Genomic DNA, 12,128 nt, shown 5'->3' on the forward strand with positions numbered 1-12,128 from the left:
GAGAGCTCCAGCTCCTCCAGGCGCACCAGGGCCGTCAGGTTGGGGATCTCCTTCAGGTTGCACATGCCCAGGTTCAGGTAGCGCAGGTTGACCAAGCCCTCGAACGCCGCCTCCGAGATGTACTCCAAGCGCTTCAGCTCGCCCAGGTCCAAGCGGCGCAAGGAGGGGACGCGGTTGAAGGCGTACGAGGGGATGCTCTCGATGGGGTTGTTGCGCAGCCACAGCTCCCGCAGCTTGGAGAGGTACTCGAAGGCCTGGGTGGGCACGGTGGTGAGGCGGTTGTCGAAGAGCTCCAGCGTGTTGAGGTTGGGCAGGCCGTTGAAGGCGCCCACCTCCACCTTGCGCACCAGGTTGCGGCTCAGCTGCAGGATCTCCAGGTGCCGCAGGTGCTTGAAGGTGTCGGTGCGGATCACCTGGATGTGGTTCTCCTGCAGGTTCAGGTAGCGGGTGTTGACCGAGATGCTGGCCGGCACCTCCAGCAGCTCCCGGCGGGTGCAGATCACCCGGCTGGCCTGGTTGCTGCACGAGCAGGCGGCGGGGCAGGAGGTGGGGGCGGCCGCCGGCGCCGCCGGGGCCAGCAGCAGCAGCAGCAGCAGCAGCAGCAGCGCCGGCGCCGGCGGCAGCGGCATCCTAAGGGGCGCCGGCATGGCCAAGGGGCATCCTCCGGCTTCAGGGGCCCGGGTGGTGCTGCAAGGCGAGGGGAGAAGGGTTAGCGGGGGGGGGCAGCAAGAGGGGGAGCCAAGGGGGAGGCATGGGGCTGATTGGGAGTGCTCCAGCGGTGCAATGAGCCATGCGTGGGCAGCTCGGTGCAATATGCACCATGCACGGGTGATGCAACGTGTCGTGCATGGGCATGGCTGATGCAATGCATCACGTACAAGCAGCTCCATGCAATACGCACCATGCGCGTGCAATGCAACATGTCGTGCATGGGCATGGTTGATGCAGTGCACTGTGCATGGGCAGCACAGTGCAATATACACCTTGCACAGGCAATGCAACATGTTGTGCGTGGGCATAGTTGATGCAATGCATCGTGTATAAGCAGTTCCATGCAATACGCACCATGCAAGAGCAATGCAATGTCTTGTGCACGGACATGCTTGATGCAGCGCACCATACATGGGCAGCTCGGTGCAATATGCACTGTGCACAGGCAATGCAACATGTCGTGCATGGACATGGTTGATGCCATGCACTATGCACGGGCAGCTTGGTGCAATATGCACCATGTATGGGCGGTGCAACATGTCGTGCATGGGCATGGTTGACGCAATGCATGGGCAATGCAATGCATTGTGCATAGGCATGATTGATGCAGTGCACTGTGCATGGGCAGCTCAGTGCAATATGCATTGTGCATGGTCAATGCAATGTATTCTGCATGCAGTGCACCACACACAGGCAGCTTGGTGCAATTTGCACCATGCACAAGCAATGCAACATGTCATGCATGGACATGGTCGATGCAATGCAGCATGCATGCGTAGCCCAGTGCATTATGCAAGGGCAATGCAACGTGTTGTGCATGGGCATGATTGATGCGATGCACTGTGCACAGGCCATTCAATGCATCTTGTATGTGCACGGGCGGTGTGATGCATCGTGCACGGGCACCTTGCTGCACTATGCACCATAAAGAAGCAATGAAATGCATCATGCATGTGCATGAGCAGCGCAATGCATCATGCACAGGTAGCTCAGTGCAAATCTGCACCATGTGCAGGCCATACAACGCACAGCATGTGTGCACCAAAAAAGCAGTGCGCCAGACACAGGCAATGCAACACATTGTGCACATGCACAGGTAATGCAATGCACCATGCATGGGAACCTTGGTGCAAAGTGCACCCCCAAAAAAGCACATTTGCTTGGTGCAAAATGCATGATGCATGGGCGATGCAATGCATCGTGCACATGCATGGCCAATCCCAAGCAATGTTCACGGGCACCTTGATGCAATATGCGCTGTGCAAGGGCCATGCACTGCGTTGTGCTTGTGCAAAGGCGATGAAATGCACCATGCATGAGCAGCTTGGTGCAAAATGCACCGTGCAAGGGCCATGCAATGCATCGCACACACGTGCAAGCAATGCGACTGCACTTTGCACAGCCACGTCAGTGCAATGTGGACCATGCAGTGGCCGTGCAATGCACCCTGCGTGCATGGTTGGTGCAAGCCCCGTGCCCCCTGGCAGCACCCAGCACCATGGAACACCCATGGGTGGTTCCCGGCACTGCACATGTGTGTGCATGCACATCCCTGCACAGACCCAAGTGCCTGCAGTTGCACACACACACATGTGCAGCCTATCATGACACAAGCACATGTGCACGTGCCTCCATGTGCAAGTGCACACATGTGGGCAACCATACTCATTGCACAAGCGTGCACACACGTGCACACGCATCCAGGTGTATACCTGTGGGTGTGCAAGCAGATGTGCAGGCACACACGTGTGCAACGCCCTCCCTGGACACTTCCTCCTCATCCTTGCACATATCTGTGCATGTGCACACGCGTGTGCAATGCCACACCAGCCCCAAACACTCTCACATCCTGGAACACATCCGTGTGCACACAGCCACACAAACCTCCTTGCACACATCCAGGTGCACAAGCATGTGCAACCCCATTGCTACATATATCCATGTGCACATGCATCTACATGCATGTACATACTTGTGCAGCCCCTGAACAAATGCACACACACCTCCCTGCACACTCACACTTGTTTGCACACTTATGCCCACACATGTGTGCACAAACACGTGTGCAACTCCATCCTTGCACAAATGAACATGCACACCTCTGTGCATGCAAACACACGTGTGCAACCATATCCATACACACATCCATGTGCAAACACATGTGCAACTCATCCATGCACACACACCTCCACGCACAGATCCACGTGCGTGCCCACACACGTGTGCAAACCCATCCTTGCACACTCCTGTGCTCATGTGCATGCATGAGTGTGCAACCTCATTGCGGCCCAAATGCATGCATGCACCCATGCGCAAGCACACACGTGTGCAACCCCATCCCTTCACACATCGACGTGCAAACCCACCCCTGCACACATCCACACCATGCACACGCGTGTGCAGCCTCATCCTTGCACCCATCCATGCGCGTGCATGCATCCACATGCACGCATGCATCCACTTGTGTGCGCACGCTCGTGCACACATCCACATGCATGCACACGTGCGTGCAACCCCATCTCCTCACACCCTAGCCACGTGCACACACCTCCCTGCACACACCCACGTGTGCACACACACGAGCCCCTCCAAACCCAAATTTCCACACTCACATCCACCTGCGTGCACACGCGTGTGCAAACCCCGCCCATGTGCACGCCCACACTCGCGTCCCCCCCCCCCCCCAATCCCTGCACCCTGCGCGCGCCTGGCCCCCTTCCCCCTCCCCATGCACGCATGCTTGTGCATCCCCCCCCCGTGCATGCACACGTGTGTGCAACGCCCCCTCCCCCCTCCCCGCACCCATGGGTGCCCACGCACGCACCGTCCCCGCCAGGGGGGCCCCGCCTGCACCCAGCACCCTCGGCCGCGCCGCCTTCGTCCTCCTCCTCCTCCTCCTCCTCCTCCTCTTCCTCCCCCCTTCCCCTTCCTGCCCCCCCCCCCTTCCTGCTCCCACCCCCCCCCGCGCCCCCTTCCCCTTCCTGCCCCCCCCCTTTCACGCCCCCCCCCTCCCCGGCTTCGCCGCTGCGGCCCCGGCCTGCACTGGGGGCTGCGCCCAGCGCTGCGGCCCCGCTCCCTGCACCCCCCCCCCCGTCCTGCACCCCCTCTTGCCCCCCCCACCCTTCCTGCACCCCTTTTTGCACCCCCCCCCTTGCACCCCTCCTCCTCGCACCCCCAGCTTGCATCGCGTTCTTGCACCGCTCCTTCTTGCACCTGCAGCTTGCATCATTTTCTTGCATCCCTCCTCCTTGCACCCCTCTTTCTTGCACTCCTCCTTCTTGCACCCCTCTTTGCACCCCTTCCTGAACCCCTTCTTGCACCCCTCCTCCTTGCACCCCTCCTTCTTGCACCCCTTCTTGCACCCCTCCTCCTTGCACCCCTTTTTTTGAACCCCTTTTTCTTGCACCCCTCCTCGCACCCCTTCTTGTACCCCTCCTCCTTGCACTCCTCCTTTTCGCACCCCTCCTTGCACCCCTCCTTTTTGCACCCCTTCTCCTTTCACCCCTCCTTGCACCCCTCCTTTTTGTACTCCTCCTCCTTGCACCCCTTCTTATTGCACCCCTCCTTCTTGCACTCCTTCTCGCACCCCTCCTTGCACCCCTTCTTGCACCCTTCCTTCTCGCACCCCTTCCCGCATCACCTTTCCCTTGCACCCCATCTTGCACCCCTTTCGTGCCCCCCTTTTTTGCTGCACCCCGGGCGTGCATCCCCTTCTTGCCCCCCTCCTCCTCGCACCCCCCCTTTGCACCGCTCTTCCTTGCACCCCTTCTTGCACCCCTCCTTCTTGCACCCCTCCTTCTTGCACCCCTCTTCTTCGCACCCCTTCTTGCGATCAGTTTTTCTTGCACCCCATCTCGCATCACTTCCGTGGAGCCCCTCTTGCACCCCTCCTTAGTGCACCCCATCTTGCAGCCATCCTCCTTGCACCGCTCCTTCTTGCGCCCCCTTTTTGCATCCCCCCCCCCTTCTTGCACCCCTTTCTTGCATCCCCTCTTCTTGCATCGCACTTTCTTGCACCCCATCCTGCATTCATCCTCCCTGCACCCATTTTTCTTGCACCCCTGCCTCTTGCACCCCTCCTTGCGTTGCTTTACCTCGCACCCCAACTTGCATCACTTTTATGCTCTCTCCTTGCGCCCCACCTTCTTGCAACCCACTGCGCACCCCTTTTTTTGCACCCCATCTTCCCGCACCCTCTCCTCCTACTTTGCTCCTTCTTGCACCACTTTTTGCACCCCTCCTGCTTGCACACCAACTTGCACCCCTCTCTGTTGCACCCCTTCTCTCTGCACCCTTTCTTGCACCCCATCTTGCACCCCCTTTTGCACCGCTCTTTCTTGCATCCCAACTTGCACACATCTTCCCTGCCCCCCCTCCTTTTTGCACCCCATCTTGCCTCCTTTGCACCCCAACTTGCATCACTTTGGTGCACCCCCCCCACCACCCCCAGTCTTGCACCCCTCTTTGCATCACTTGTACCCCATCTTGCACTCACCCTCCTTGCACCCCTTTTTGCATCCCCCTTCCTTGCGTCCCCCTTGCACCCCAATTTCTTGCACCCCTTCTTTCTGCCCCCTCCTTTCTTGCAACGCTCCTTGCGCCCCTTTTTGCATCTTTCTTGCACCCCAACTTGCATTACTTTTGTGCACCCTCCTTGCTTGCAGCACCGCTTCTTGCACCCAGTTTTGCATCACCTCCTTGCACCCCACCTTTGTGCACCCCTTTTTGCCCCCCTTTCTCACCCCCTTTCTTGCATTCCCCCCCCCATGCACCCCCCTTTGCACTTCCTTGCGCCCCATTTCCCGCCCCCCTCCCTCCCTCCCCCTTGCCCCCATCTTCTGCCTCTTCCTCGCACCCCCTTCTTGCACCCCTCCTTTTCTGCACCCCCTTTTTGCATCACTTCCCCCCCCTTCCCTCCCCCCCAGCCCCCCCCTCATTAGTCTTTCCAAGCACACGGCGGTGCAGCCCCCGCCGCCCCCCCGGCCCAGCGGCCCCCGCGGCTGCCGCGGCCCCGAGCAGCAGCGCCCGCGGCCCCCGGCACTGCATGGACCCCCCCCGACATTGCACGGACCCCCCCTGGCATTGCACGGCCCCCCCCCCCCCGCCCCGGCATTGCACCGCCCCCCCAGGCATTGCACGGACCCCCCCCAGCATTGCACAAGGCCCCCGGGCATTGCACGGAGCCCCCAGCACTGCAAGCAGCACCGCCTGGCATTGCATGTCCCCCCCCAAGCACTGCACAGCCCCCCCACACACACTGCACAGCCCCCCTACACGCCGCACAGCCCCCCTACACACTGCACAGACCCCCCACACACACTGCACACACCCCCCCCCAGCACTGCACAGAGCCCCCCCCGAATTGCACGGGGCCCCCCCCAGCACTGCACAGGCCCCCGGCACTGCACGGCACTGCACACGCCCCCTGGCATTGCACGTGTGTCGTCCCCCCCCCCCCCCCCCCCCAAAACACACGCACTGCACAGCACGGCACCCCAAAGTGCACTGCACCCTCAACTGCACTGCACCCCCAAATTGCAGTGCGCGCTGCACTGCACCCCAAAAATGCGTTGCACACTGCACTGCACCCCCCCCGAAGTTCACTGCACGCTGCACTGCACCCCAAAATTGCACTGCACGTGGCACTGCATCCCCAAATTGCATTGCACGCTGCACTGCACCCCAAAATGGCATTGCACGTGGCACTGCATCCCCAAAATTGCATTGCACGCTGCACTGCACCCCAAAATGGCATTGCACGTGGCACTGCATCCCCAAAATTGCATTGCACGCTGCACTGCACCCCAAAATTGCATTGCACGTGGCACTGCATCCCCAAATTGCATTGCACGCTGCACTGCATCCCCCAAATTGCATTGCACGCGGCACTGCATCCCCAAAATTGCACTGCACCCCCCTCGTGCACTGCAAGCCCCGCGTGCACTGCACCCCGCACCACCTCGTGCACTGCGCCCCCGAGCAGCGCTGGGCCGTGCACCCCAAAATGCCCCCGTGCACTGCACGTGAGTGTCCCCCCCCCCCCCCCCCCCGCGCAGTGCACTGCACCCGGGAATGAGTTAATTGAGCGTTAAATTAACGAGCCGGCCGCGCACGGGGAGCGTGCAAGGCTGGGTGCAGCCTCGGCGGGTGCACGAGGAGCGTGCGAGGCTGCCGGCTTTGCACGAGGGCGTGCACGAGGGCGTGCACGGGGAGCGCACGGGGGGGGCACGAGGGTGCAAAGCTGGGCCGTGCCCGTGCACGCGCACGTGCACACGTGGATGCACACTCACGTTTGCACGCCTATGCACACACAAGCACGCACAAGCACATGTGCAACCCCCCCCCCCCCCCCGCCACGTGCACACACACGCACACGCGTGCACACACCCCCCACAAGACACCCCCCAGTAGAGCCAGGAAACTGGGACCAGTTTGATGGCCCTGGAAGGAGGCTGGGTGCCCTATAGCCCCTATAGAGCCAGGGGAGCCCTATGGGGGGGGTGTCCTATAGAGCCAGGGGAGCCCTATAGGGTCTAGGGGGTTCCTATAGGCCCTATAAAGCCAGGAGAGCCCTATAGGGTGAGGGATGTCCTATAGTGCCTATAGAGACAGGGGAGTCCTGTAGGATGGGGGGCCCCATATCCCCTATACAGCCAGGGAAGCCCTATAGGGTGAGGGGGTCCTATAGCCCCTATAGAGTCAGGGGAGCCCTGGGGGAGGGGTGTCCTATTGTCCCTATACAGCCAGGGGAGCTCTATAGGGTGAGGGGGGCCCTATAGCCTCTATACAGCCAGGGGAGCCCTATAGGGTGTGTGTGGGGGGGGGTCCCTATAAGCACTATGGATACAGGGGAGCCCTATAGAGTGTGGGAGGGTCCTATAGCTCCTATAAAGCCAAGGGAGCTCTATAGGGTGTGGGGTCCTATAGAGCCAGGGGAGCCCTATCGGGTGGGGGGTCCTATAGGGTTTTTGTAGAGCCAGGGGAGCCCTATAGGGTGGTGGGGGCCATCTATGGAGTAGGGGAAGGCAGGTAGGACATGGGGGGGGGGGCCTATAATTACTATAGGGCTGGGGGGAGCAATAGGTTGAGGAGGCACCTATAGCTCCTCCAGGGCTGCAAGAGGAGGCCCCGTCACACTGCTGGGGGGGCAATAAGGACAAGGGGGAGCCTATAGCCCCTATGGGGTGGGGAGGGCTGGGGAGGGCCTGGTGGGGGGGCCTATAGTCCCTATAGGGCTAGGGGGAACGGGGGGAAGCTATAGCCCGGTGAGGCTGCAGGGGTCCCTATAGCCCCTATAGGGGGGGATGACCGGGAGGACCCCTATAGCTTTTATGGGGCTGGGGGGCACAGCAGGTCCTTATAGCCCCTGTGGGGAACCTGACGAGATGGGAGCCTATAGTCCCTATAGGGTCAGGGGTTCCCACCATGGGTGGGCAAACGGTCCCTATAAGGCTGGGGAGGGGGCCCTGCAGCACCTATAGGTGAGGCTGGGGGTCCCTTAGAGCCTTTGTGGCAGGAGGGGGGGGCCCGGGAGGGGGCCTATAGCTCCTATACAGCCGGGGGGAGGGGGGATTGTAGCAGACATGGGGGTGTCCCTATGGGGTAGAGGAGGCCCAGGGCTGCCCCTATAGGGCCGGGGGGGGACCTATGGGGTGAGAGAGGCTGGGCAGAGAGCCCCTATGGAGCTGGGGGGGTGGGGGGGGAGCTATAGGATGGGCAGGATGCCAGGGGATCGGCAGCCCCTATAGCTTCTATAGGAACAGGGAGGGGTGGCAGGAGAGGCCCTACAGCCCCTATAGGGCCAGGGGGACGCCAGCGGGACCAGGGGGGCCCTATAGGGCTGGCAGAGACGCCAGCAAGGCCCTTATAGGTCCTTATAGCTCCTATAGGGCTGGGGGGGGAGGGGGGAAGCCCCTATAGAGGCTCGGGGGGGGGGGTCAGGCCTCACCGCATCCCCCTGCCGCGTCGCCCCCCCCCCCCCCCATCTCCATGGGCTCCCGTCGCCGCGGCAACCATCGCCATGGCGCTGCACATCCCCCCCCCCAAAATGGGGACCCCCAAATTGCCCCCCCCTCATAGGGGGGGGTCCCCAGAGTGCTGGGGAGGGGTTGGGGGGGGGAACTGGTTTGTACTGGGGGGGATGGAGGGAGGGACTGGGTTATACTGGGAGGGGACTGGTCCGTACTGGGGGGATTGGGCTGTAATTGGAGGTGGGGACTGGTTTATACTGGGGGGAGGAAGATGGGGAGTGGTCCGTACTGGGGGATGCTGGGCAGGGACTGGGGGGATGTCGGGGGGGGGGGGGGGACTGGGACATACTGGGAGGGTGGATGAGGGACTGGCCTGGGCAGGGGGGATGCAACGGGGGGGACTGGTCTGTACTGGGAGGGATGCAAAGGAGGGAACTGGTCCCTCCCAGGAGGGCTGCAGGGGAACTGGGAGGGATGGAGGGGCACTGGGCTGGTCTGGGAGGGATGCAGGGGCACTGGTCTATACTGCGAGGATGCAGGGAAACTGGTCTGTACTGGGAGAGATGCAAGCACTGGTCTGTACTGTGAAGGTGCAGGGAAACTGGGCTATAATGGGAGGGTGCAGGGAAACTGGTCTGTACTGGGAGGATGCAGGCACTGGTCCGTACTGGGCGGGGGATGCAGGCACTGGTCTATACTGGGAGGGATGCAGGCACTGGTCTGTACTGGGGTCCCGGGGCCGCACTCACCGGGCCGGGCCGCAGCATCGCGCTCAGCCCCCGCCGCGCTCCAGGGGCGCCGGGGCCGCTCCGGTTCCGCTCCGGTTCGGCTCCGGTTCCGCTCCGGCTCCGCTTCGGCTCCGGCTCCGGCTGGGGTCCGGGCTCGGCTTCGGCTTCGGCGCCGCTCGGCTCGGTTCGGCTCGGGTTCGGCTCCGTTCGGCACCGCTCGGGCTCGGTTCGGCTCCGCTCGGGCTCGGTTCGGCTCCGTTCGGCTCGGGTTCGGCTCCGTTCGGCTCGGGTTCGGCTCCGCTCGGGCTCGGTTCGGGTTCGGCCGCCTTCGGGTCCGGGTTCGGGAGCCTTCGGCTGCCTTCGGCTCGGCTCGGCTCGGGTTCGGCTCGGCTCGGGCTCAGCAGCAGCCCGAGCGCGGCGGCGCTGCCTCGGGGAGCGGGGTGGGGGGGGGTGGGGGGGGAGATGGGGAGGGGAGAAAGGGGGCGGGGCCGGGGAGGGGGCGGGGCCACGCCCAGCGTGGGACCCCGCGCTGCGACCCCACGTTGGGCGGGTGTCCCCCGTGTCCCCATATTCCCGTGTCCCCATAGCCATGTGTCCCCGTGTCCTTGTGTCCCCCCGTCCCCATATCCCCGTGTCCCAATGTCCCCATGTCCCCATATCCCCGTGTCCCCATAGCCATGTGTCCCCGTGTCCCCCATGTCCCCGTGTCCCCATAGCCACATGTCCCAATGTCCCCCCGTCCCCATATCCCCGTGTCCCAATGTCCCCATGTCCCCATGTCCTCGTGTCCCCATAGCCACATGTCCCAATGTCCCCCGTCCCCATATCCCCGTGTCCCAATGTCCCCATGTCCCCATATCCCCGTGTCCCCATAGCCATGTGTCCCCGTGACCCCCATGTCCCCGTGTCCCCATAGCCACATGTCCCAATGTCCCCCCGTCCCCATATCCCCGTGTCCCAATGTCCCCATGTCCCCATATCCCCGTGTCCCCATAGCCATGTGTCCCTGTGACCCCCATGTCCCCGTGTCCCCATAGCCACATGTCCCAATGTCCCCCCGTCCCCATATCCCCGTGTCCCAATGTCCCCATGTCCCCATATCCCCGTGTCCCCATAGCCACATGTCCCAATGTCCCCCCGTCCCCATATCCCCGTGTCCCAATGTCCCCATGTCCCCATATCCCCGTGTCCCCATAGCCACATGTCCCAATGTCCCCCCGTCCCCATATCCCCGTGTCCCAATGTCCCCATGTCCCCATATCCCCGTGTCCCCATAGCCATGTGTCCCTGTGTCCCCACATCCCTGTGTCCCCATGCCCCCTGTGCCCCCATATCCCCATAACCATGTGTCTGCGTGTCCCCACGTCCCCCTGCCCCTGTGTCCCCATATCCCCATAACCCTGTGTCCCCATATCCATGTGTCTCCATGACCCCATATCCCCATGTCCCTGTGTCCCCACAACCATGTGTCCCCGTGTGCCCATATCCCCGTATCCCCGTGTCTCCATGTCCCCATATCCCCGTGTCCCCACAGCTCAGTGCCCCCCCATGTCCCCAAACCTCCATATCCCCGTGTCCCCCATCTCCCCCCACCCGTGTCCCCCCACCCCTGCAGCCCCGTGTCCCCACCTCATGCCCCGTTTGCCACCCCCTTGTCACCATGTCCCCCCATCCCCATAGTGCTTTGTCCCCTTGTCCCCGTGCCCCCTTGTCCCCATAAACGTGTCTCCCCCCCTGTGCCTCGCAGTGTCCCCAGATCGGTGTCCCCATGTCCCTGTCCCTACCCCACGTCCCCTTGCCCCATGTCCCCACACCCGTGTTGTGACCCTGTGTCATCGTGTCGTGTCCCCAAATCCCTGTGTTGTGTCCCCAAATCCCTGTGTTTTGTCCCCACACCCGTGTGCCCATGTCCCTGTGACACCCCACGTCCCTGTGCCCCTATATCCCCGTGTCCCATGTCCCTTTGTCCCTCCACGTTCCCATGTCCCCATAACCCTGTGTCCCTCTGTCCCAGTGTCCCCATGCTGCCATGCCCCCATCTTTGTGTCCCTGTGTCCCCATGTCCCCCTGTCCCTGAGTCCCCGTGTCCATGCCCACACATCCCCATGTCCCAGTGTCCCCATATCCCAGTGTCCCCATGTCCCCACATCCCAATGTCCCAGTGTCCTCATGTCTCAGTGTCCCCATATCCCCCATGCTCCCGTGTCCCCGTGTCCCCATGTCCCCCTGTCCCTGAGTCCCCATGCCCCTATAACCCCATGCCCCTCTGTCCCCATGTTCCCATTTTCTTGCCATCCCCATGTCCCCATATCCCCGTGCCCCCATGTCCCTGTGTCCCTATGTCCATGTGTCCTCGTGCCCCCATATCCCCGTGCCTCCATGTCCCTGTGTCCCCATGTCCCTGTGTCCCTGTGTCCCCATATCCCCATGTTCATGAGCCCCCATATCCCCGTGCCCCCATATCGCTGTGGCCCCATGCCCTTGTGCCCCCATGTCCCCATATCCCCGTGCCCGTGTCCCTGTGCCCCCATATCCCTGTGTCCCTGCGCCCCCATGTCCCCGTGTCCCCAGGTCCCCATGTCCCTGTACCCCCATATCCCCGTGACTCCATATCCCTGTGACTCGATGTCCCCATGTCCTCATATCCCCATGCCCCCATAACCCCGTGCCCCCGTCTCCGTGTCCCCGTGCCCCCATGTCCCCATGCCCCCACATCCTC

Source organism: Cygnus atratus, unplaced genomic scaffold, assembly GCF_013377495.2.
Source record: "Cygnus atratus isolate AKBS03 ecotype Queensland, Australia unplaced genomic scaffold, CAtr_DNAZoo_HiC_assembly HiC_scaffold_169, whole genome shotgun sequence".
NCBI lineage: Eukaryota > Metazoa > Chordata > Aves > Anseriformes > Anatidae > Cygnus > Cygnus atratus.